This window comes from Bufo bufo, chromosome 3 (assembly GCF_905171765.1).
Source record: "Bufo bufo chromosome 3, aBufBuf1.1, whole genome shotgun sequence".
NCBI classification, from domain to species: domain Eukaryota; kingdom Metazoa; phylum Chordata; class Amphibia; order Anura; family Bufonidae; genus Bufo; species Bufo bufo.
Window position 1 is genome coordinate 197,289,841 of NC_053391.1, and position 27,042 is coordinate 197,316,882.

A 27,042-nucleotide genomic window follows, 5' to 3' on the forward strand; every position below is an offset into this window, starting at 1 on the left:
GAACCCCTGCTGTGCATTGCTGACAGGGAACAAAATTTAGTGAGAACATCTATTACTGATCGGAAGATGCGTGACTAAAAGCGCACGCTGATGATAGCATTCCTACCTGACAGTGGTGGCACAGTGGAAGCACAAGGCGAAGGCAGAGGAGGAGGAAGAGGTCGCCAACGCAGCTGGGGCACCACCAGCACCTGAGAAGGCAGGGTTAGCATGGCCAAAATGTGAAAAAGCTTTGTCAGCCTTTGAGGTGCTGACCTGCCCTGCAGCCAGTGTATAGTGTGAACGTGTGTTTAGCACGGCAGAGAGCATTATCACAGGCCGCAGCCAATGTGGACAAGCTTGCGTTTATTAAAATGAACCAGACATGGATCCAACAGGACTTGTCCGTACCTTGTGCAGAATAGACATTTATACCAGCCTCAACCATCCATTCTTGTACTCAAGTGCACTTATTCTTTGTTTTATTTTGTTATATGTCCCAATATTTTGGGGGATACCCCAATTAAAAAAAAAAAAATAACACAAATCAGTGTTGGCTACCTATTCCTCCTTCACCGCCGCTTCCACCTACACCACAACGTCAACCTACATCGCCACATTCACCCATCCACCGCCTCCTCAACCTCCTACATTTGTTTGCAGAACAGTTGTCATGCTCTTAAGCACATTTTTATGCCTTTTGCAGCCCTCTAGCCCTTTCCAGGACTATTTTAGAGCCATTTTAGTGACTTCAATGGGGTTCGGGTCAAGTTCGGGTCCCGAACCCGAACTTTTTTTTCAAGTACGGCCGAACCCGAACATCCAGGTGGCCGCTCAACTCTAGTTGTGTAGATAGTTATAAGGGAAAATAATACATTCTTAAAACAGAATGCATAGTACAATAGGGCTGGAGGGGTTAAAATAAATAAATAAAATAATTTAACTCACCTTAATCCACTTGTTCGCGCAGCCCGACTTCTCTTCTGCCTTCATCTGTGAGGAAAAGGACATGTGGTGACGTCACTGCGCTCATCACATGGTCCATCACATGATCCAACACCATGGTGATGGACCATGTGATGATGAGGAGCGTAGTGACCTCACCACATGTCCTTTTCCTCACAGATGAAGGCAGAAGAGAAGCCGGGCTGCGCGAACAAGCGGATTAAGGTGAGTTAAAAATGTTTATTTTTTTAACCCCTCCAGCCCTATTGTACTATGCATTCTGTATTAAGAATGCTATTATTTTCCCTTATAACCATGTTATAAGGGAAAATAATAATGATTGGGTCCCCATCCAGATTGTATCCTAGCAACCGTGCGTGAAAATCGCACCGCATCCGCACTTGCATGCGGATGCTTGCGATTTTCACGCAGCCCCATTCACTTCTATGGGGCCTGCTTTGCGTAAAAAAATGTGCAAAAAAGAGCTTGCTACGATTTTCACGCAACGCACAAGTGATGCATGAAAATCATCGCTCGTGTGCACAGCTCCATAGAAATGAATGGGTCCGGATTCAGAGCGGGTGCAATGCGTTCACCTCACGCATTGCACTCACGAAAAAACTCGCCCGTGCGAAAGGGGCCTTTTCAGTGCTAGGTTATTGCAGTATTCCGGTCAGTATTTTGCATCAGGATTTGTATGCCAAAAATCAGGAGCTAAAAGGGACACTTCTTTTAGAAAGGGGTATTTTTTAAACTCCATATTTATAGAAAAATGAATTATTTTGAATTTCTAACTTTTTTCTTTTCAACAGTACTATAATTATACCATTGAAAATTAAAAAAAAAACTATTGAGGGAGATTTTTCAAGACTGGCACAGAAAGCAGCTGGAGGATGTGCCTAAATAGAAATCTAGGACAGCTCTGAGCTGCCATAGATTTCTGGCTTCATTTGCTCCAGAAAAGTTGCATAAAGATAAATTTGTTGTAGTGACTGGCCACGACTTCTTCCCACCCTTGCCATGCTCCCCCCCCCCCCTTTCAGGATGTCAGAGCGGCAGTGAGGTAGAGTGTTAGCTGTAATGTCCAGCTAACACGCTGCTTGAAATGGCCGTTTAACCCCTTCCATGCCGTGGTTCTTAGGGACCGCTGTATGGAGGGGCTCACTATTGGGCAGCGGCCGATGCTTGAAGGTTAAACTGAGGGAGGCAGCTCCCTCCCTCCCCCATCGGGCCGCTGCGCTGTGGCAGTGTCCCAGTGGTTACCATGGCAACCGGACACCTTCACAGGCATCTAGCTTGCCATGGTATAACTAAGCCTGGTGAAGCTCCTGCTAAAGTTCTATAGTTTACTGCACTGTATTGTAAGCCATCAGACCCACTGGATATTCAAGAACCAAGTGGGACTGGGTCCAAAAAATGTAAAAAGAAATTGTGAAGAAAGTACAAAAAGAAATAAAAAAATTCTATATCCACACATAATTGGTTAATAATGTAAAAAATAAAAAACACTAAACATGTTTGGTATCGCCGCGTCCATAAGGACCTGATCTATAAAAGGATCATGTTACTTTTATTGCACGGTGAACACCATAAAATGAAAAGAAAAACTATGATGAAATTGCAATTTTGCCCACCGTACTTCCCAAAAAATGCTATGAAAACTGTTACCTCATCCCACAAAAAATGAGCCCCTACATAAGCCATTAAACAGTATTGACCCAAGAGAGAGTCGCTAGAACCCCCTTATAAATGCAAATCCGACAATAAATCCGTATAAAAATATATAAAGTTTATTAGACACACCAACAGACACATTAAAAAATTGTATACAATTAGAGCAAAGTGCGGTATGCAGTAAATGTGTAACCAGCACATACAGGTCCACTGAATAGTCCCCTACATAAGCCAATCGTCAAAAAAATAAAATGTGCAGACACAAAAACATGTTTTGTTTTTTTTTTAAACATGCTTATATTAAATAAAATAAAGTTAGAAAAATACACATATTAGGTATCGTCATGTCCGTAACAACGTGCTCTATAAAAATAGCATGTGATCCAACCCATTTGGTGAACACCATAAAAAATAAAATAAAAAATGTGCCAAAAATAAAAAATTTGATCACCTTACATCACAAAAAGTGTAATACCAAGCAATCAAAATGTCATATGTGCTCCATAATGGTACCAAACAGTCATCAAAACCCTCATAAAAATGAGACCCTACCTAAGACAATCGCCCAAAAAATAAAAAAATATAGCTTTCAGAAAATGGAAACAAAAAACATGATTTTTTTTTCAAAAATACTTTTATTGTGTAAAATTAAATAAAAAAATGCACATATTAGGCATCGCTGTGTCCGTAACAACCTGCTCTATAAAATGGTATGTGATCCAACCTGCCTGGTGAACACCGTAAAAAATAAAAAATAAAATATGCCAAAAAAAACATTTTTTATCACCTTATATCACAAAAAGTGTAATACCAAGCGATCAAAAATTCATATGTGCCCCAAAATGGTACCAATCAAACCATCATCTCTTCCAGCAAAAAATGAGACCCTATCTAAGACAATCATCCAGAAAATGGAAACTCAAAAACATGATTTTTTTCAAAAAATATTTTATTTCGTAAATCCCAAAAAAAAAAAATGTAAAAAAAATTTACTTATTAGGTATCACCACATTGTTACGCCCTGCTCTATAAAAGTATCACAATACTCTGTAAATTGTAAAAAACAAACAAACAAAAAAAAAAAATGTGCAAGAACATTGCCTCATAAAAAGAGTAAAATTATAACATATATATCTATACATATATATATATATATATATATATATATGTACACACATATATACATACATATACACACACACAATGCATAACTACCTCTAGCAAAAATTTCTATACTGCAGGAATAACCCTAATAAAAACACACACACCCCGCACCACTCACACCAGTGAGCCGACCAATCAGGACACGGCGATCCACATGCCGCCTGCACCGCCCACACCTGCGCGCCGGCAAGAAGATCGAAGCGCCACCATTTCTGTTCGCCAGTCCCAGCCGCCATTTCTGTTCATCAGTCACAGCACTATCAACCATATAGAGAGGAGCCCCTGTCAGCAGTCTGACCCACCAGTCGCTACCAGCAGTCAGTGCCAGTCGTACAGCCACAGCCACCGTGCCAGCAGTGTCAGCCACCAGTCAGTGCCAGCCATCTCAACCATCAGTCAGTGCCACCAGCCACAGCCACCAGTCTCAGCCACCAGTCAGTGCCAGCAGTCTCAGCCACAGCCAGCACTAAGTGCCAGCAGTCTCAGCTACAAGCCGCAGCCAGCAGTCTCAACCACAGCCACCATTCAGTGCCAGCAGTCTCAGCCACAGCCAGCAATCAGTACCAACAGTCTCAGGCACCAGTCGCAGTCAGCAGTCTCAGCCACAGCCAGCACTCAGTGCTAGCAGTCTCAGCCACAGCCAGCAATGTCAGCCACCAGCCACAGCCAGCAGTCTCAACCACCAGTCAGTGCCAAAATTCTCAGCTACAGCCAGCACCCAGTGCAAGCAGTCTCCGCCACAGCCACCAGTCAGTGCCAGAATTCTCAGCTACAGCCAGCACTCAGTGCCAGCAGTCTCAGCCACAAGCCACAGCCAGCAGTTTCCAGCCACAGCCACCAGTCAGTGCCAGCAGTCTCAGCCTCAGCCAGCAGTCTCAGCCATAGCCACTAGTCAGTGCCAGCAGTCTCAGTCACAAGCCATAGCCAGCAGTCTCAGTCACAGCCACCAGCCACAAGTCTCAGTCAGCAGTCAGTGCCAGCAGTCTCAGCCACAGCCACCAGTCAGTGCCAGCAGTCAGTGTGGTCAAGTTCCCTTGCCATTTAATATAGACTGTTCCTACTAATATGTATGAACTACTGTTCTAGCGCCAATTATTGTATTGGGCTTAATGTCTAGTGGTATGTATAAAACTGGCATAACAGTGTGACAGATCTATTGTTATTTTCATAGGCCTAGATGAATATGTTCACAGAGAAGCATTGGATTAACTAGGGTAAAGTATGGTGCTCTAATTGAGTCACCCCACTAGCCACAGGAATTACCTAACTGAGAGAGTTAAGCGAGACAGTTTGTCATGCTGTATGTCCAGAAAAAGAGTAAGTTAATGAGCCAGGACAGAAAACAAAATACATGAACAGACTTCAAAAAGTTTATGCAGAAAATGATTCACAATTTTTGGAAAAGATGAATAGATAAATATATAATACACTAGACAATAAGCCTGTTACAATAACGGACGCTAGAACAGTAGTGCATAAACATTAGTAGGAACAGTCTATATTAAATAGCAAGGTAATTTGAGCACATTGTATTTATTTATTTGTCAAAAATATTTTGGCAAGAAGTCAAAAGTAAAATAATAAAAAAATAATAATAATTTGAAACGCATATATCACAATACAGTAAGTATAATTATTAGAGCCTTAGTGTAAAACTTTGTAACAATCTGCAATATACAATATCTGAAGCAGATATTTCGAAAAAATTTTTTTTATTTTTTTACCTCTGGTGGCTGTGCCTGGTGGCCGAGACTGGCGGCTGTGGCTGAGACTGCTGGCACTGAGTTCTGGCTGTAGCTGAGACTGCTGTGCTGACTGCAGCTGGTGGCGAGACTGCTGGCACTGACTGGTGGCTGTGGCTGAGACTGCTAGCTATGGCTGAGACTGCTGGCTGTGGCTTGTGGCTGAGACTGCTGGCACTGAGTGCTGGCTGTAGCTGAGAATGCTGGCACTGACTGGTGGCTGAGACTGGTGGCTGAGACTCCTGGCACTGACTTATGGCTGTGGCAGGTGGCAGAGTCTGTTGGATGTGGCTTAGACTGTTGGCACTGAAAGCTGGCTGTGGCTGACAGTGCTGGCTGCGGCTGGGACTGCTTGCACTGATTGTCGGCTGTGGCTCAGACTGTTGGCACTGACTGCTGGCTGTGGCTGAAAGTGCTGGCTGCGGCTGGTGCCTGAGAGTGCTTGCACTGACTGATGGATGTGGCACTGACTGGTGGCTGTGGCTGGTGGCACTGACTGCTGGTGCTGAGACTGCTGGTAGCGACTGGTAAGTCAGACTGCAAAAAAGGGGGTTAGTCAGCACCTCCCAGTGCGCAGGTGCACTCTGCCATGGAAAAGACCTAGAGGAAAAAAAGAGACAATGCAGCAGCACTCTGCAACTCAGACAAAGTACAACAATGCTTACAAAAATTATGGTGCTAATACTACGCTTATTTATAAAAGTGAGATGCTTGGACTATGCATTTTGTACAAAACCATCTAAGCCCGTCTGCCGAACGTCAAGGCGATCTCTGTTAGATGGGTCCTAACACTAAATACTACCTGTTATGCGCCATAATGATCGCCATAAAATTCAGGGAGTGTTGGACCCACATGCATGTTGGATCCACTCTACCTTTTTCCATTTTTTGTGCCAAAATGGCCTCCATTACAAGGGATGCAGGTACCAACATTCGAAAAAACGAATATATTAGTTTTTTTCGAATATTCGTAATATTCTAAAACAAGAATATATAGCAATACAGCGAATATTAGAAAAAAACTAATGTAGAGCAATTTAGCTAATATAGTGCTATAATCTTTTTTTTCAATAGTTGAATTTTTTTTCCAATCTGTACTTCAGATAAGAAAAAAATTACAACTATTAGACAAGATAATAGCACTATATTAGCGAAATTGCTCTACATTGGTTTTTTTCTAATATTCGCTGTATTGCTATATATTCTTGTTTTAGAATATTACGAATATTTGAAAAAACAAATATATTCGATATAGTGCTATGACTCATTGGCCCACAAGCAAGAAGCAGGGAGGAATCATGTTTTTGCTCAGCAATTGAAAAATTAGCGAAAAAAAATTTGCATTACGAAAATTCGCATATTACGCGATTATTACCTTGTCGATTTTTCGAGTAAAAAAAAAAATCGTAGACTATAACGAATATTCAAATTTGCGAATAATCAACTAAATATTCGCAAAATATAGCGAATTAGAATATGACCCCTGCCGCTCATCACTACGGGGGACGTGTGTAGCGCCGTTTGCTGATAGATCCCCGCTCCACGCATGCCCAGTATAACAAACAGAACACACACATGGACACAGCGCACTCACACAGGGATTTTATTATATACCAACAAAAGAGAACAGGTACTATATAATACCCCAAATATATCAAATCTTTATTATGACATAAAAACATAAATACAAATACATATATATGTAGAGACAAACCAAAGTGCCCACAGCGGCAGTCCACAATAACACCGCTGCCAAATGGTAGAAAATTATTGTTGTTTATTCTACAATCGATGTGTTCAATCAAGCTGCATCTAGCTATCTAGACCATGTGATATAGATATATGGGGATAGATGACATCTATGTGATCCGACTGATGCGGTACTTAATAATACATTGCTACACAGCAATAAGATGCAAATAATATATTTAACCGTAGCGGTCAAAATCTCCTTCTTACCCGATATCTAGCAGTGTATGTGTGGGCTGTCTCTGTCTGTCGTTGTCCTTACGGGATTTTATTATGTAGGAAAATTATATTTTTTTATTTTTTTATTATTTTTATTATATATATTTTTCTTCTTTATATACATAATTTTTTTATTATTATTTTTATTATTATTATTACTTCTGATTAACTGCCTTTCATTTCAACTCATTTTTGTTATATTATTATGAATATGAATTTGATACATATTAGGTTAAACCTATCTTTTCTATTCCTTCATTTTTTTAATTTTTTTTTATTATCATTGCTACCTTGCAGAAATTAATTTATCTATAGATGCAATTAATTCAAGTATTTATTTATATGTATTCTAAATGAATCAATTCTCTAAGGTCAGACTCCTTATCATCCACACAGTAATCCAATGCCCCCCCCCCCCTTTTCCCCCACAGTCACTCTGAGAGGCTTCCTTTCTAGAGTTAAGCGGACACCTGGATGTCAGTGTTCGACGGGTTCGGCCGAACTTCAGAAAAAAGTTCGAATTCGGGACCCGAACTTGACCCCTAACCCGAACCCCATTGAAGTCAATGGGGACTCGAACTTTTGAGCACTAAGATGGCTGTAAAAATATCATGGAAAGGGCTAGAGGGCTGAAATTGGCATCAAAATGTGGTTAAGAGCATGACAAGTGCTCTGCAAACAAATGTCGATAGGGAAATGACTTTAAATAACACAAAATACGTACAAAAAAAAAAAAAAAATCTTGATCTAGGAGGATGAGGTCCATATGGAGTAGGAGGTTGAGGAGGCGGTGGATGTGGCGGTGTAGGTGGAAGCGGCGGTGGAGGAGGAGGTAGCCTACACTGCTTTTTGCTTTTAAATTATTATTTTTTAATTAGGGTACACCCCAAAACAATATAACCTGTGATAACCCCCTCCAGTCATGCTAAACACATGTTCAGACAATACACTGGCTGCAGGGCAGGCCAGCACCTCCAAGGGGTAAAGGGCAAGCTCAGGCCATGTGCCCAATTTGGAGACCCAGAAGTTGAAGGGGGCTGACCCCTGTCAGTCAGTTCGTGTGGGCGTGTGCACACTTACTGCCCCACCATGTCGCACGTCCCCGTGATGTTCACGATCCAATTTGATATCTGCTTTATCAACTTTCGATGTTCTTTTAATGCGCCTACCATGGTGATCACGGGTGGCGGGGAATCAGGGTTCCAGGCCGGAGAGGGAGCGTGAGAAAGAGAGACCACATCCAAAGGAGGATTTATTTTTTCAAATTTAAAATTATAGAGTGGAAATATGGGACAAAAGTATTAGGCTCCATTCACACGTCCGCAAAATGTGTCCGCATCCTTTCCGCGATTTTGCGGAAAGGGTGCGGACCCATTCATTCTCTATGGGGACAGAATGTGCTGTCCGCATCCACATTTGCGGATCCGCACTTCCGCATCCGTGCTTCCGTTTCCGCAGAAAAATAGAACATGTCCTATTCTTGTCCGCAATTGCGGACAAGAACAGGCATATTCTATTATGTCGGCAATGTGTGATCCGCAAAATGCGGAACACACATTGCCGCTTTCCGTGTTTTGCGGATCCGTGTCTCCGTGTATCCGCAAATCACATTGCGGACGTGTGAATGGAGCCTTAAAGTGTAAAAGTGGGACAACTTTTTAAAGTTTGAGCATTGAATGAAAGGATGTGTTGCGTATCAATTAATGAAGAATTTCTTAAAATTTATTCCCTGTCAACTATGCAGAGCAGGGGTTTTTATCTGGCAAAATTTGAAAAATGTCACCTGACAAGGTAATTGACAATTTTTTTTTAAATTTATGTTCCTGTCACCTATGTAGAGGTGCACCAGTGACATCCACCATCCATTTGGATATCTTCTCTATCAACTTTCGATGTTCTTTTCTGAGCCTACCATGTTGATCACAGTTATCAGCGAATCAGGGTTCCACCCTGGAGAGGGAGCGTGAGAAAAAGAGACCAAATTTAAGGGAGATAAATTTATAATTATTTTTTTTGGATCGAGCGGAAATATGGGAAAAGTTATTGAGGCGCAAATGTGGGACAAATTACAGAAGCGCAGATGTGGGAAAAGTTATTGAAGCGCAAATGTTTTACAAATTAGTAAAGCGGAAATGTGGGACAAATTATTAAAGTGCAAATATGGGACAAATGGGTAAATCAGAAATGTGGGACACATTATTAAAGTGCAAATGTTGGCCAAATGAGTAAAGCGGAAATGTGTGAAAAATTATTGAAGCGCAAATGTGGTACAACTTATTTAAGCATTAAATGAAAGGAGGTGGCGCGCATCAAATAAAGAAGAATGTCTGAAATTGTATTCCCTGTCACCTATGCAGAGCAGGGGTTTATTCACGTCTAAAATTGTAAAATGTCAATCCAAGAATGTAACAGAAAAATTACTGAAATTTATAAACCTGTCTACTTGGTAGAGCAGGGGGTCTATGACAGAAAAAAATTGTTTATTGACACCCAAAAATGTAAATGAAAAATTATTGAAGCTGTCAACAAGGTAGAGGAGGGGTATATTACACCCAAAAAATTGTGAATTTCACCCAAATATGTAACAGACAAATTTTTATTTTTTTACCTGTCTACTCGGTATAGTAGTGGTACATCACACCCAAAAATTGCTGAATTTCACCAGAAAATGTAACTGACAAAGTAGTGAAATGACAAAATATGTACAAATAAAAAAAATTTGAATTTGATTTATGAGGTGGAGTTCCATATTGACAAACTGAAAAGAATGGAGTGGTATTAAACAAGCAGGAAGTGCTCAAACCCACATGCAGTTGTGCATATATATACAGGGGAGCAAATCCTGCACTTGTGGCCCGTTGCAAATGACGATCCCCAGCAAAAATGCATATAGTGGAGGATGACCGCAGCGAACCACAAGTACCACAATAGACATCCTACATAAGATAGCAATTATGTGGATGTGATAATCAATATAACAATATAATAGCAAAGACAGGTGCACTCTGCGGTCTTACTAAACCCTGAAACAGATTTTAAAATTGAGAGATTAGCCAACATGTCCTACGGTGTAGGACATGTCTGAGCCCGAGCACCGCGCCAAGGTTTCTCAAGTAGCTCGGGACCCAACAATCACCTACCTGTGCCTATGTGGGCAACACCAGGAGCCAGTGGGCAAATTACAGGAGCATGAGGCCGACTCACAAACAACTCACCAGTTACCTCCAGCATGTAACCATGCTAGCAATGGGAGGAGGGAGGAGTCTGCGAGTCCCACTCAAGACTGGCTGATAAGGCCCAGGCCTCACAGGTGCACCTAACCTAAATATAGCCTGTAGATGGAAAACAGGCACATTTAAATTGGACTTTATACACCTCCAGGCATCTCTATATATACAAACTGAAAAGAATGGCGTGGTACCAAACAAACAGGAAGTGCTCAAACCCACATGCAGTTGTGCATATATATAGGGGAGCAAATCCTGCACTTGTGGCCCGTTGCTAATGATGATACCCAGCAAAAATGTAGTAGGAGTTTAAGGAGGTGGTGGACGTAGCGGTGTAGGTGGAACCGGCGGTGGAGGAGGACGAAGTAGCCAACACTGTTTTTTGGATTTAATTATTATTATTTTTTTAATTAGGGTACACTACAAAAGAGAGTGAAATACAAAATACACGAATGAGCAATTGCGCTGCAGTATAACAATGGCTGGTTAAGGCTCCATTCACACATCCGCAATTCCATTCCGCATTTTGCGGAACGGAATTGCGGACCCATACATTTCTATGGGGCTGCACGACGTGCGGCACCGATCCGGAATTGTGGACCCGCACTTCCAGGTCCGCAATTCCAATCCTAAAAAAAAATAGAACATGTCCTATTCCTGTCCGCAATAGCGGACAAGAATAGGCATATTCTCTTAGTGCCGGCAATGTGCGGTCCACATTGCCACTGTCCGTGTTTTGCGGATCCGTGGATCCGTAAAACACACGCGGATGTGTGAATGGACCCTAAGGCCGGTATACATGTCTATTCTGCACAAGGTACGGACAAGTCCTGTGGGATCCATGCCTGGTTCATTTTAATGAACGTGAGCTTGTCCACATTGGCTGTGGACAGGCGGCTGCGCTTGTCTGTGATGACGCCCCCTGCCGTGCTAAACACACGTTCAGATAATACACTGGCTGCAGGGCAGGCCAGCACCTCCAAGGCGTAAAGGGCAAGCTCAGGCCATGTGCCAAATTTGGAGACCCAGAAGATGAAGGGGGCAGACCCGTCATTCAGTACGAGTAGGCGTGTGCACACATTCTGCTACACCATGTTGGTGAAGACGTTCCATATCTTCCATATCAGCTGGTGCTTCTGGTTGTTGTTTCGTGCTGACAAAGCTTTTCCACATTTCGGCCATGCTAACCCTGCCTTCTGAGGTGCTGGCGGTCCCTTAGCTGCGTTGGTGACCTCTTTCTCGTCCTCTGCCTTCGCCTTGTTCTTCCACTGTGCCCCCGCTGTCAGGTGGGAATGCCACCAGCAGCGCATCTACCAGCGTGCGCTTGTACTCGCGCATCTTACGATCACGCTCTAGTGAGGGAATTAACGGGGATCCAGCAGCGTGGCCACCCAGTAATCAGCACAAGTTAGAATGTGGGCAACTCGGCGGTCGTTGCGGAGACACTGCAGCATGTAATCGCTCATGTGTGCCAGGCTGCCCAGAGGCAACGAAAAGCTGTCCCCTGTGGGAGGTGTATCGTCTGTGTCCTCTGTATCCCCCCAGGCACGCACCAGTGATGGCCATGATCTGGTCTGGGTGCCACCCTGCTGTGAACATGGATCCTCCTCCTCCATCTCCTCATCCTCCACCTCCTTATCCTCCAGAACTTTGCCCTGGCTGGACAATTGTGTACCTGGCGTTTGTGGGTGCAGGAACCCACCCTCGGAGCCACTTGTGAATGACTGGCCCGAAACCCTCTTCCTCCTCCTTCTCCTGTGCCACATCCTCTTCCATCATCGCCAGCAGCGTTTTTTCAAGGAGGCATAGAAGTGGGATAGTTACGCTGAGAACGGCGTTATCGGCACTGGCCATGTTGGTGGAGTACTCGAAACAGCGCAACAAGGAACACAAGTCTCGCATGGAGGCCCAGTCATTGGTGGTGAAATGGTGCTGTTCCTCAGAGCGACTGGCCCGTGAGTGCTGCAGCTGAAATTCCACTATTGCCTGCTTTTACTCACACAGTCTGGCCAGCATGTGCAAGGTGGAGTTCCACCTTGTGGGCACGTCGCATATGAGGCGGTGAGCGGGAAGGCCGAAGTTACGCTGCAGCGCTGACAGGCGAGCAGCAGCAGGGTGAGAACGCCGAAAGCGCGCACAGACGGCCCACACTTTATGCAGCAGCTCTGACATATCGTGGTAATTTTTAAGGAATTTCTGCACCACCAAATTCAGCACATGAGCTAGGCAAGGGATGTGCGTCAAACCGGCTAGTCCCAGTGCTGCTACGAGATTTCGCCCATTATTGCACACCACCAGGCCGGGCTTGAGGCTCACTGGCACAAACCACTCATCGGTCTGTTGTTCAAGGCCCGTCCACAGCTCATGTGCGGTGTGGGGTTTGTCCCCCAAACAGATAAGTTTTAAAACTGCCTGCTGTCGTTTACCCCTGGCTGTGCTGAAGTTGGTGGTGAAGGTGTTACGCTGACCGGATGAGGAGGCGGTAGAGGATAAGGAAGCGGAGTAGGGGGAGGAAGCAACAGGAGGCAAACTGAAGTGCCCTGCAATCCTTGGTGGTGGAAGGACATGCGCCAAACTACTTTCCGCCTCAGGCCCAGCCGCCACTGCATTTACCCAGTGTGCTGTTATGGAGATATAACGTCCCTCACCTTGCTTACTGGTCCACGTATCCGTAGTGAGGTGCACCTTGCCACTGATGGCGTTGCGCAGTGCACCCCCGATTTTGTCCCCTACTTGGTTGTGCAGGGAAGGGATGGCTCGCCTGTAAAAGTAGTGGCGGCTGGGCACGACGTACTGTGGGACAGTCACCGCCATAAGGCCTTTAAAACTATCCGTCTCCACCAGACGGAATGACAGCATTTCAAATGTCAGTAATTTAAAAATGCTGGCATTCAGGGCTAGGGATCGCTGGTGTGTAGGGGGGTACTTCCTGTTCCACTCTAGTGTTTGGGAGATGGAGAGCTGAACGCTTCTGTGGGATATTGTGGAGATGCTTGGTGACCAAGGTGGTGGTGTTGCTGGAAGATTCTCCAGAGGTGGATGAAAAGGCCGAGACTGCAGCAGAAGAGGAAGCAGGAGGAGCCAGAGACCTTTCTTGATTTTTGAGGTGTCTATTCCACTGCAGCTCGTGCTTAGCACTTAAATGCCTGGTCATGCAGGTTGTGCTCAGGTTGAAAACGTTTATACCTTGCTTCAGGCTCTGATTGCACAGCGTGCAAACCACTCGTGTCTTGTCGTCAGCACATTGTCTGTAGAACTGCTATGCAAGGGAACTTCTTAGAGCTGGCTTTGGTGTGCTCGGTCCCTTGCTGCGGTGAGCAGTAGCAGGCGTACTGTCTAGAGGACGGCCGCTTCGCTTTTGCACCCTGCTCCCTCTTCTGTTGTGCTGTTGGCTCTGTGCGACCACCGCCTCTTCCTCCGAACTACATAGGTCACTCGCATGACCTTGATTCCATGTGGGGTCGAGGAAGTCATCGTCCTCCACATCATCTTCCACCCAGTATCCACGCCTGCCCTCCATGTCAGTCTGCACACTTTTGAAAGCCCCAGCAGTTGGCACCTATGTTTCGTCATCATCCGAGACGTGCTGCAATGGTCCTCCCATGTACTCATCTTGAAACATAAGTGGTTGGGCATCGGTGCACTCAATCTCTTGAACTTCTGGGGCAGGGATAGGTGGATGGCCCTGGGAAACCCTGCTAACAGAGTCATCAAAAAAAAGAAGAGACTGCTGCATGACTTGGGGCTCAGACTGCTTGGCTAATTTGCAAGGGGTAAGGTGAAAGACTGATGGACATCAGCTGCAGGTGCCAACTCTGATCTTTCAGCAGGAGACTGGGTAGGAGACAATGTGAAGGAACTGGAGCCACTGTCAGCAACCCAATCTACTATCGCCTGTACTTGTTCAGGCCTCACCATTTATAGAGCAGCATTAGGCACGACCAAATACCGCTGCAGGTTCTGTCACATACTCGCAGCTGAGGAAGGGGTTTCACTTGTGCGTGTAGGTGGCACAGATCAACCACGTCCTCTGCCTACAACAGGGGCTCCACCAGCAGCACCACGACATGGGCCACGTCCCTTATTTGACGCTCTCCTCATATTTCTCGAATTTAGGATCTTGCCCTAAATGGGTGTTTAATTAATAGTAGAATAGAACGACAGTATGTACAGGGTGTATCTCACACGCCCTGAACCACACTGGGCCGCAATTAAAGATTTGTGCACAAAATGCCTGTATTTCAATTAAATGAATATAACCCCTGTATATAAAGTGTATATCTCACAATGACATCCGCAGCAAAGGCTGTCAATTTCTTTTTTTTTTGCCCAAACATTTTTTTTTTCTAACCGCCTAACGCAGGATTGCGTTCCGGAGGCGGTCGATTCATTCCTCCTAGACGCGCCGGTGCGTCATCTCGCGAGACGCGAGATTTCCTGTGAACGCGCGCACACAGGAGCGCGCGTTCACAGGAACTGCAGTTAAATGAGCTGATCTACAGCCTGCCAGCGGCGATCGTTCGCTGGCAGACTGTAGATCCGATTTTTTTAACCCCTGAAAGGTATATTAGACGCTGTTTTGTTAACAGCGTCTAATATACCTGCTACCTGGTCCTCTGGTGGTCCCTTTTGCTTGGATCGACCACCAGAGGACACAGGCAGCTCTGTAAAGTAGCACCAAACACCACTACAAACCCCCCCTTGTCACTTATTAACCCCTTATTAAACCCTGATCACCCCATATTAGACTCCCTGATCATCCCCCTGTCATTGATCACCCCCCGTCATTGATCACCCCCCTGTAAGGCTCCATTCAGACGTCCGTATGTGTTTTGCGGATCCGCAGATCCACGGATCGGATCCACGGATCCGCAAAACACATACGGACGTCTGAATAGAGCCTTACAGGGGGGTGATCAATGACAGGGGGGTGATCACCCCATATAGACTCTCTGATCACCCCCCGGTCATTGATCACCCCCCTGCAAGGCTCCATTCAGACGTCCGTATGTGTTTTGCGGATCCGCAAAACACATTCGGACGTCTGAATGGAGCCTTACAGGGGGGTGATCACCCCATATAGACTCCCTGATCACCCCCGTGTCATTGATCACCCCCTGTAAGGCTCCATTCAGACGTCCGTATGTGTTTTGCGGATCCGTGGATCCACGGATCCGCAAAACACATTCGGACGTCTGAATGGAGCCTTACAGGGGGGGTGATCAATGACAGAAGAATAATCACCCCATATAGACTCCCTGATTATCCCCCTGTCATTGATCACCCCCCTGTATGGCACGTACACCGCGGATCAGAAAAACACGGACACCGGCAATGTGCTTTCCGCAATTTGCGGATCCGCACATTGCCAGAACTATATAGAAAATGCCTTTTCTTGTCCGCAATTGCGGACAAGAATAGGACATGTTCTATAGGCTCTACAAAAAATGCAGAGTTCGCCCGATCAGGCCTGATCTTGTGCGCACACTGCAAAAACACCGTGCGCTATAAAAAGATCACTTTTGAGGGGCATGGCGAGTTCATAGAAGATTTTTTATTTTTTTTGTCACAAGTTAGCAGAAATTGATTTTTTTTTTATTGTTTTTTCTTACAAAGTCTCATATTCCACTAACTTGTGACAAAAATTAAAATCTAACATGAACTCACCATACGCCTCACAGAATCCAAATGCGTAAAATTTTTTAGACATTTATATTTCAGACTTCTTCTCACGCTTTAGGGCCCCTAAAATGCCAGGGCAGTATAAATACCCCACATGTGACCCCATTTTGGAAAGAAGACACCCCAAGGTATTTCGTGAGGGGCATGGCGAGTTCATGTAAAATGTAATTTTTTGTCACAAGTTAGTGGAATATGAGACTTTGTAAGAGAAAATTAAAATTAAAATTAAAAAAAAAAAAATTCCGCTAACTTCTGCCAAAAAATGAATATTCTAGGAACTCTCCATGCCCCTCACGGAATACCTTGGGGTGTTTTCTTTCCAAAATGGGGTCACTTGTGGAGTATTTATACTGCCCTGGTATTTTAGGGGACCTAAAGCGTGAGAAGTAGTTTGGAATCCAAATGCGTAAACAATGCCCTATGAAATCGTAAAGATTCTCATTGGAATTTTGGCCCCTTTGCGCACTTAGGCTGCAAAAAAGTGTCACACATGTGGTATCTCCGTACTCAGGAGAAGTAGGGCAATGTGTTTTGGGGTGTATTTTTACATATACCCATGCTGGGTGAGAGAAATATCTCTGTAAATGACAACTTTTTAAATTTTTTTATACAAAGTTGTCAATTTACAGAGATATTCCTCTCACCCAGCATGGGTATATGTAAAAATACACCCCAAAACACATTTCCCTACTTCTCCTGAGTACGGCGATACCACATGTGTGACACTTTTTTGCAGCCTAGGTGCGTAAAGGGGCCGAAAGTCCAACGAGTACCTTTAGACTTTACAGGGTTGCTCACAATTTAGCCCCGCCCAAAATGCCAGAACAGTAAACACACCCCACAAATGACCCCATTTCGGAAAGTAGACACCCCAAGGTATTCGCTGAGGGGCATATTGAGTTCTTGAAAGATTGAACTTTTTGTCACAAGTTAGCAGAAAGGGAGACTTTGTGAGAAAAAACAAAGAAAAATCTATTTCCGCTAACTTGTACCAAAAAAAAAAACTTCTATGAACTCGCCATGCCCCTCACAGCATACCTTGGGGTTTCTTCTTTCCAAAATGGGGTCACATGTGGGGTATTTATACTGCCCAGGCATTTTAGGGGCCCTAAAGTGTGAGAAGAAGTCTGGAATCCAAATGCCTAAAAATGCCCTCCTAAAAGGTACTTATTGGAATTTGGGCCCCTTTGCGCACCTAGGCTGCAAAAAAGTGTCACACATGTGGTATCGCCGTACTCAGGAGAAGTTGGGAAATGTGTTTTGGGGTGTATTTTTACATATACCCATGCTGGGTGAGAGAAATATCTCTGTAAATGACAACTTTTTAAATTTTTTTATACAAAGTTGTCAATTTACAGAGATATTCCTCTCACTCAGCATGGGTATATGTAAAAATACACCCCAAAACACATTTCCCTACTTCTCCTGAGTACGGCGATACCACATGTGTGACACTTTTTTGCAGCCTAGGTGCGTAAAGGGGCCGAAAGTCCAACGAGTACCTTTAGACTTTACAGGGTTGCTCACAATTTAGCCCCGCCCAAAATGCCAGAACAGTAAACACACCCCACAAATGACCCCATTTCGGAAAGTAGACACCCCAAGGTATTCGCTGAGGGGCATATTGAGTTCTTGAAAGATTGAACTTTTTGTCACAAGTTAGCAGAAAGGGAGACTTTGTGAGAAAAAACAAAAAAAAATCTATTTCCGCTAACTTGTACCAAAAAATAAAACTTCTATGAACTCGCCATGCCCCTCACAGCATACCTTGGGGTGTCTTCTTTCCAAAATGGGGTCACATGTGGGGTATTTATACTGCCCAGGCATTTTAGGGGCCCTAAAGTGTGAGAAGAAGTCTGGAATCCAAATGCCTAAAAATGCCCTCCTAAAAGGTACTCATTGGAATTTGGGCCCCTTTGCGCACCTAGGCTGCAAAAAAGTGTCACACCTGTGGTATCGCCGTACTCAGGAGAAGTTGGGAAATGTGTTTTGGGGTGTATTTTTACATATACCCATGCTGGGTGAGAGAAATATCTCTGTAAATGACAACTTTTTAAAAAAAATTATACAAAGTTGTCAATTTACAGAGATATTCCTCTCACTCAGCATGGGTATATGTAAAAATACACCCCAAAACACATTTCCCTACTTCTCCTGAGTACGGGGATACCACATGTGTGACACTTTTTTGCAGCCTAGGTGCGTAAAGGGGCCGAAAGTCCAACGAGTACCTTTAGACTTTACAGGGTTGCTCACAATTTAGCCCCGCCCAAAATGCCAGAACAGTAAACACACCCCACAAATGACCCCATTTCGGAAAGTAGACACCCCAAGGTATTCGCTGAGGGGCATATTGAGTTCTTGAAAGATTGAACTTTTTGTCACAAGTTAGCAGAAAGGGAGACTTTGTGAGAAAAAACAAAAAGAAATCTATTTCCGCTAACTTGTACCAAAAAAAAAAACTTCTATGAACTCGCCATGCCCCTCACAGCATACCTTGGGGTGTCTTCTTTCCAAAATGGGGTCACATGTGGGGTATTTATACTGCCCAGGCATTTTAGGGGCCCTAAAGTGTGAGAAGAAGTCTGGAATCCAAATGCCTAAAAATGCCCTCCTAAAAGGTACTCATTGGAATTTGGGCCCCTTTGCGCACCTAGGCTGCAAAAAAGTGTCACACATGTGGTATCGCCGTACTCAGGAGAAGTTGGGCAATGTGTTTTGGGGTGTATTTTTACATATACCCATGCTGGGTGAGAGAAATATCTCTCTAAAATGACAACTTTGTATAAAAAAATGGGAAAAGTTGACATTTAGAGAGATATTTCTCTCACCCAGCATGGGTATATGTAAAAATACACCCCAAAACACATTGCCCTACTTCTTCTGAGTACAGCGATACCACATGTGTGACACTTTTTTGCAGCCTAGGTGCCCAAAGGGGCCCAAATTCTAAAGAGCACCTTTAGAATTTCACAGGGCATTTTTTAGGCATTTGGATTCCAGACTTCTTCTCACGCTTTAGGTCCCCTAAAATGCCAGGACAGTATAAATACCCCACAAGTGACCCCATTTTGGAAAGAAGACACCCCAAGGTATTTTGTGATGGGCATAGTGAGTTCATGGAAGTTTTTAATTTTTGTCACAAGTTAGTGGAATATGAGACTTTGTAAGAAAAAAAAAAAATCATCATTTTCCGCTAACTTGGGACAAAAAATAAAAACTTCTATGAACTTACTATGCCCATCATCGAATACCTTAGGGGTGTCTACTTTCCGAAATGTGGTCATTTGTGGGGTGTTTTTACTTTCTGCGCATTGTAGAACCTCAGGAAACATGATAGGTGCTCAGAAAGTCAGAGCTGCTTCAAAATGCGGAAATTCACATTTTTGTACCATAGTTTGTAAACGCTATAACTTTTGCGCAAACCAATAAATATACACTTATTGCATTTTTTTTTATCAAAGACATGTAGAACAATAAATTTAGAGAAAAATTTATACAGAAATGTAGTTTTTTTACATTTTACAACAGAAAGTGAAAAATTTAATTTTTTTGCAAAAAATTCGGTCAATTTCGATTAATAACAAAAAAAGTAAAAATGTCAGCAGCAATGAAATACCACCAAATGAAATCTCTATTAGTGAGAAGAAAAGGAGGTAAAATTCAATTGGGTGGTAAGTTGTATGACCGCGCAATAAACCGTGAAAGTAGTGTAGTGCAGAATTGTAAAAAGTGGACTGGTCATTAAGGGGGTTTAAGCTAGGGGAGCTGAGGTGGTTAATAACTCAATATGACAGCAGTATATAACCCTGGAATTTCAAACGTCTTGATGCTGCAAGGGCACAACAGTTGTGTATTTTGGCCAAAAAAGGGAGTTTTCTTAATATAAGAATATAACCCCTGTATAAAAAGGGTGTATCTCACATGCCCTGACCCACACTAGGCCGGAATTAAAGATTTGTGCCCAAAATGGCTGTATTTCAAAAAGCTGAATATTGCCCCTGTATTTAAAGGGTGTACCTCACACGCCTTGAACCACACTAGGCCGCAATTAAAGATTTGTCCCCAAAATGGCTGAATTTCAAATAACTGAATATAACCGCTGTATTTAAAGGGTGTATCTCACACGCCCTGACCCACACTTGGCCGCAATTAAAGATTTGTGCCCAAAATGGCTGTATTTCAAATAACTTAATATAACCCCTGTATTTAAAGGGTGTATCTTACACGCCCTGACCCACACTAGGCTGAAATTGAAGATTTGTGCTCAAAATGGCTGTATTTCTAATATACCCCTGTATATAAAGGGTGTATCTCACAATGACATCTGCAGCAAAGGCTGCCAAATATTATTTTTTTTGCCCAAACATTTAAATTTTTTTAATAACTGAATATGACAGCAGTATATAACCCTGGAATTTCAAATGTCTGGATACTGCAAGGGCACAATTGTGTATTTTGTCCAAAAAAGGGTGTTTTATTAATAGAAGAATATAACCCCTATATATAAAGGGTGTATCTCACATGCCCTGACCCACACTAGGCCGCAATTAAAGATTTGTGCCGAAAATGGCTGTATTTCAAATAACTGAATATAATCCCTGTATTTAAACGGTGGATCTCACATGCCCTGACCCACACTAGTTCGCAATTAAAGATTTATGCCCAAAATGGCTTTATTTCAAATAACTGAATATAACCCCTGTATTTAAAGGGTGTATCTCACATGCCCTGACCCACACTAGGCCGCAATTAAAGATTTGTGCCTAAAATGGCTGTATTTCAAATAACTGAATATAACCGCTGTATCTCACACGGCCTGACCCACACTAGGCCGCAATTAAAGATTTGCGCCCAAAATGGCTATATTTCAAATAACTGAATATAACCCCTGTATTTAAAGGGTGTATCTCACACGCCCTGACCCACACTACGCTGAAATTAAAGATTTGTGCTCAAAATGGCTGTATTTCTAATATACCCCTGTTTATAAAGGGTGTATCTCACAAAAACATCTGCAGCAAAGGCTGTCCAAAATTTTTTTTTTGCCCAAACATTATTTTTTTTTAAATAACTGAATATGACAGCAGTATATAACCCTGGAATTTCAAACGTCTGGATACTGCAAGGGCGCAACAATTGTGTGTTTTTGCCTAAAAAAGGGTGTTTTATTAATAGAAGAATATATCCCCTGTATATAAAGGGTGTATCTCACATGCCCTGACCCACACTAGGCCGCAATTAAAGATTTGTGCCCAAAATGGCTGTATTTCTAATAACTGAATATAACCCCTGTATTTAAAGGGTGTATCTCACACGCCCTGAACCACACTAGGCCGCAATTAAAGATTTGTGCACCCGATGGCCATGAATGAGGGACCTTGGCACGAGGGCAGGTCTCGCAGGCTGCCACAAAACCCTCAACCGTCTTACGAAGAGTCGGCCACCAGAATCTCCGAGCAATGAGATCCACTGTGGCTCTACTCCCCGGGTGCCCAGCAAGGACAGTATTGTGGTGCTCCTTAAAAACCTTGTGTCGTAAAGCGAGAGGCACAAACAACCTCCCAGGAGGACAAAGATAAGGAGCCTCTGCCTGGGCTGCCTGAACCTCTGCCTCCAAATCAGGATAAAGAGCAGAGACGACCACCCCTTCAGCCAAAATGGGACCTGGGTCTTCAAAGTTCCCCCCTCCCGGAAAACAATGTGACAGGGCATCCGCCTTCACATTTTTAACCCCAGGGCGGAACGTAACAACAAAATTAAACCTAGAAAAGAACAAAGACCATCTGGCCTGTCTCGGGTTCAGACGCTTGGCCGATTCCAAGTAGGCCAGATTCTTATGGTCTGTAAACACAGTAATAGGGTGTCTGGCTCCCTCTAACCAATGGCGCCATTCCTCAAAAGCTAATTTGATGGCCAACAACTCCCTATCTCCCACATTGTAATTTCTCTCTGCAGAGGAGAGTTTCCTTGAGAAAAAGGCACACGGTCGCCATTTGGCAGGAGAGGGACCCTGAGATAAGATCGCACCCACACCCACCTCAGAAGCGTCCACCTCAACAATAAAAGGTAGAGAGACATCAGTTTGTACCAAAATGGGAGCGGAAGAAAAACTCTCTTTGATACTAGAAAAGGCTTTAAGCGCATCTACCGACCACAAAGAAAAATCTACCCCCTTTTTAGTCATATCAGTGAGTGGCTTAACAACAGAGGAATAATTCAAAATGAACTTTCTGCAATAATTGGCAAAACCCAAAAACCGCATCAGCGCCTTCTGATTCTCAGGGAGCTCCCAATCAAGCACAGCGCTGACCCTTCTCAGGGTCCATGCGAAAACCAGAAGCGGAGAGAAGAAAACCAAGAAATTGAATCTCTGGAACCGCAAACACACATTTTTCCAGTTTAGCGTACAATTTATTCTCCCGCAGAATTAGCAGGACCTGACGTAGGTGGTCTCGATGAGTCTTGAAATCAGGAGAAAAAAATCTAAATGTCATCTAGATACACCAGTACAAATTTTCCCATTAAATGATAAAAAATGCTGTTCACAAAATGTTGGAAAATGGCCGGAGCATTCATCAAACCAAAGGGCATAACCAAATTCTCGAAATTACCCTCAGGGGTATTGAAGGCCGTCTTCCATTCGTCCCCTTCCCTGACAATGACTAGGTTGTATGCTCCTCTTAAATCCAACTTAGAAAAAACCTTAGCCCCAACAATCTGGTTAAACAGGTCCGGGATCAGAGGAAGCAGATATGGGTCACGAATTGTGATACGGTTCAGCTCTCTGAAATCCAGACAAGGTCTTAAAGAACCATCTTTTAACAAAAAAAAAAAAACAGCGGCAACAGGTGACTTCGAGGGTCGGATGTGTCCCTTTCTCAGGCTCTCAGAGATATAAGTACGCATAGCGACTCTTTCAGGTTGGGAGAGATTGTATAAACGTGATTTTGGCAGCTTGGCGCCTCTCGGAAAACACATCCGATAATTCAGAGAGAAAAGATGGCACAGTCTTGGTAGAAACCTCTGAAATAGACGCCGTGAGACACTTCTCTCTGCAAAACTCACTCCAACCATTTATTTGCCTTGCTTGCCAATCAATGGTGGGGTTATGTTTAGTGAGCCAGGGTAGCCCCAACACTAGAGGAGTAGGTAATCCGCTTAAGACGAAACATGACATATCCTCAACATGAGCGTCACCCACAGTCAGACGGATATTGTGAACTATGCCCTTTAACGATCTTTGAGAAAGTGGAGCGGAATCGATAGCAAAAACAGGTATATCCTTTTCCAAAGTGCATACCTGGAAACCATGCGTTATTGCAAATTGATTATCAACAAGATTGACAGCTGCTCCACTATCTTCAAAAATCTCACAAACAATGTTCTTGCTATCTAGCGCCACCCTGGCAGGTAGGAGAAAACGGGAACTACAAGTAAACGGCAAAAATTAAATTTTCGCATCAACCTTGCCAATAGTAGCATATGGAAAGTTTTTAGAGGGTTTTTTTCTTTTTTCTTTTTTTTTTATTACCCTCAGAAAACTCCATGAATCTCCTAGAGGGGCAAACATTCGCCAAATGATTTATATCCCCACAACAGAAACAAACCCTCCTCTGAGAGCTGAATCCTCTACTATTAGAGGCAAGCAAACCCAGCTGCATGGCCTCCTCCTCAGAGGGGATTAAAAGAGACTGAGACCCCTGCGCACTGAATGAGACAGCCCCACTGTCCTTGGACTGAATATGACAGGAAGGACTAGTCTCCTCTCTCTCTCTAAGACGCCTGTCAATACGAACAGCTAGAGACATGGCAGATTCTAACGAGGCTGCTCTCTCATGAAAAGCAAATGCATCTTTCAATCTTTCCGAAAGACCATGGCAAAATTGACTTCGGAGTGCAGCATCATTCCAACCAGTATCAGCTGCCCATCCCCGAAATTCAGAAAAATATATCTCTGCGGACTGTTTACCCTGGCATAAAAGATTCAGCCAGAGCAATACGATCCGGGTCATCATATATCTGCCCCAGCACTACAAAAAATTCATCCACCGATCGGAGGGGCCGTGCCCCCACCGGCAGCGAAAAGGCCCAAGATTGAGCGTTATCCCTGAGCAGCGAGATGATGATCCCCACCCTCTGCTCCTCATCACTAGAGATGTCCCGAATAGTTCGCCGGCGAATAGTTCCCGGCGAACAGAGCTTGTTAGCGTTCGCCGTGGCGGGCGAACATATGCGATGTTCGGTCCGCCCCCTATTCTTCATTGAATAAACTTTGACTCTGTACCTCACAGTCAGCAGACACATTCCAGCCAATCAGCAGCAGACCCTCCCTCCCAGACCCTCCCACCTCCTGGACAGCATCGATTTTAGATTCATTCAGAAGCTGCATTCTTAGTGAGAGGAGGGACAGTGTAGCTGCTGCTGATTTAATAGGGAAATCGATAGCTAGGCTAGTGTAGTATATTCAGTGTCCACTACAGTCCTGAAGGACTCATCTGATCTCTGCTGTAAGGACAGCACCCCAAAAAGCCCTTTTTAGGTCTAGAACATCAGTCTGCTTTTTTTTCTCCTGTGTAATCTAATTGCAGTTGCCTGACTGCGGCTGCCAGCATGTGTTTCAGGCTCACAGCGTATACTGTGCCCACTTGCCCAGTGCCACCACTCATATCTGGTGTCACAATAGCTTGCATTTAAAAAAATAAAAAAACTTTTTTGACTGTGAAATAATATGACTGATATACTGAAAAACAACACTTTTTGGACTGAAATAATAGCAGTCATTTTCCTTCACAAGTGTGCGTTTCAGGGCCTGCAAGGGCACAGTGTCACACCAGTGCAACTCATATCTGGTGTAACAGTAATGCACATTTAAAAAAAATAATACAATTTTGACTGTAATAGATTGAATAGTAGTTAGTTGTCTGCAAGCGTGTGTGTCAGGCCTACAGCGTCTACTCTGCCAACTTCTGCCAGTGCACAGTGCTACTCATATCTGGTGTCACAGTAGCTTGCACGCATAGTACAACTTAACTATAGTGATGTCGCGAACATAAAATTTTCAGTTCGCGAACAGCGAACGAGAACTTCCGCAAATGTTCGCGAACTGGCGAACCGGGCGAACCGCCATAGACTTCAATAGACAGGCGAATTTTAAAACCCACAGGGACTCTTTCTGGCCACAATAGTGATGAGAAAGTTGTTTCAAGGGGTCTAACACCTGGACTGTGGCATGCCGGAGGGGGATCTATGGCAAAACTCCCATGGAAAATTACGTAGTGGACGCAGAGTCGGGTTTTAATCCATAAAGGGCATAAATCAACTAACATTCCTAAATTGTTTGGAATAACGTGCTTTAAAACATCCAGTGTGTGTATACGATCAGGTATGATGTTGTATCGATCAGGTAGTGTAAGGGTTACGCCCGCATCACAGACATTGACAGACCAAACTCCCCTTTTAATGCACCGCAAACAGTTCATTTGCACAACCGCAAACTCCCCATTTGCACAAGGTTGGATACCAAGCTAGCCACGTCCCGGTGATGTCATTGAAGGTTTCTTCCTCCACCCAGCCACGTACAACACCAAGGGTCCCCGAAAGGTCAATTGAATTGATTTTTCGAACGGGGAGATGGTTAAAAAAACGCTGGCTCCCTCCCCTTTGTTTTTATCCACGGTGACTGCGTCTGCGCCGTGCAATTTACTGTCACACCCGATATGAGTGGTATTTTCTGTAGTACTATTCTCATCAGTTTAATCCCTCTAACGTCCCCAATCTGGGTGCCATTTATTGAATAGATTTTTCGAACGGGGAGATGGTATCAGTGGTTGGCACTGGCAGTGGGCACACTACAGTCAGTAGAAGCGGGCCTGACACACACTGGCAGCAGGCAAGCAACTGAAATTACACTAAAGTGTAAAAATTAAATGCCTTATTTATCGGCAAGCTACTGTGCCACCCGGTATGAGTGGTTGGCACTGGCAGTGGGCACACTACAGTCAGTGGAAGAGGGCCTGACACACACTGGCAGCAGGCAAGCAACTGAATTTAGACTACTGTCTAAAAATTAAATGCCTTATTTATCGGCAAGCTACTGTGCAACCCGGTATCAGTGGTTGGCACTGGCAGTGGGCACACTACAGTCAGTGGAAGCGGGCCTGACACACACTGGCAGCAGGCAAGCAACTGAATTTAGACTACTGTCTAAAAATTAAATGCCTTATTTATCGGCAAGCTACTGTGCCACCCGGTATCAGTGGTTGGCACTGGCAGTGGGCACACTACAGTCAGTTGAAGTCGGCCTGACACACACTAGCAGCAGGCAAGCAGCTGAAATTACACTAAAGTGTAAAAATTAAATGCCTTTTTTATGCAAAGTCCTGTGCCAGCCGGTATGAGTGGTGGGCACTGGCAGTGGGCACACTACAGTCAGTGGAAGTCAGCCTGACACACACTGGCAGGCAACTAACCTTAGATTAAAGTGTAAAAATTAAGTGCCTATTTTTTAAGCAAAGTCCTGTGCCACTCGGTATGACAGGGGTGGGCACTGGCAGTGGGCACACTACAGTCAGTTGAAGTCGGCCTGACACACACTAGCAGCAGGCAAGCAGCTGAAATTACACTAAAGTGTAAAAATTAAATGCCTTTTTTATGCAAAG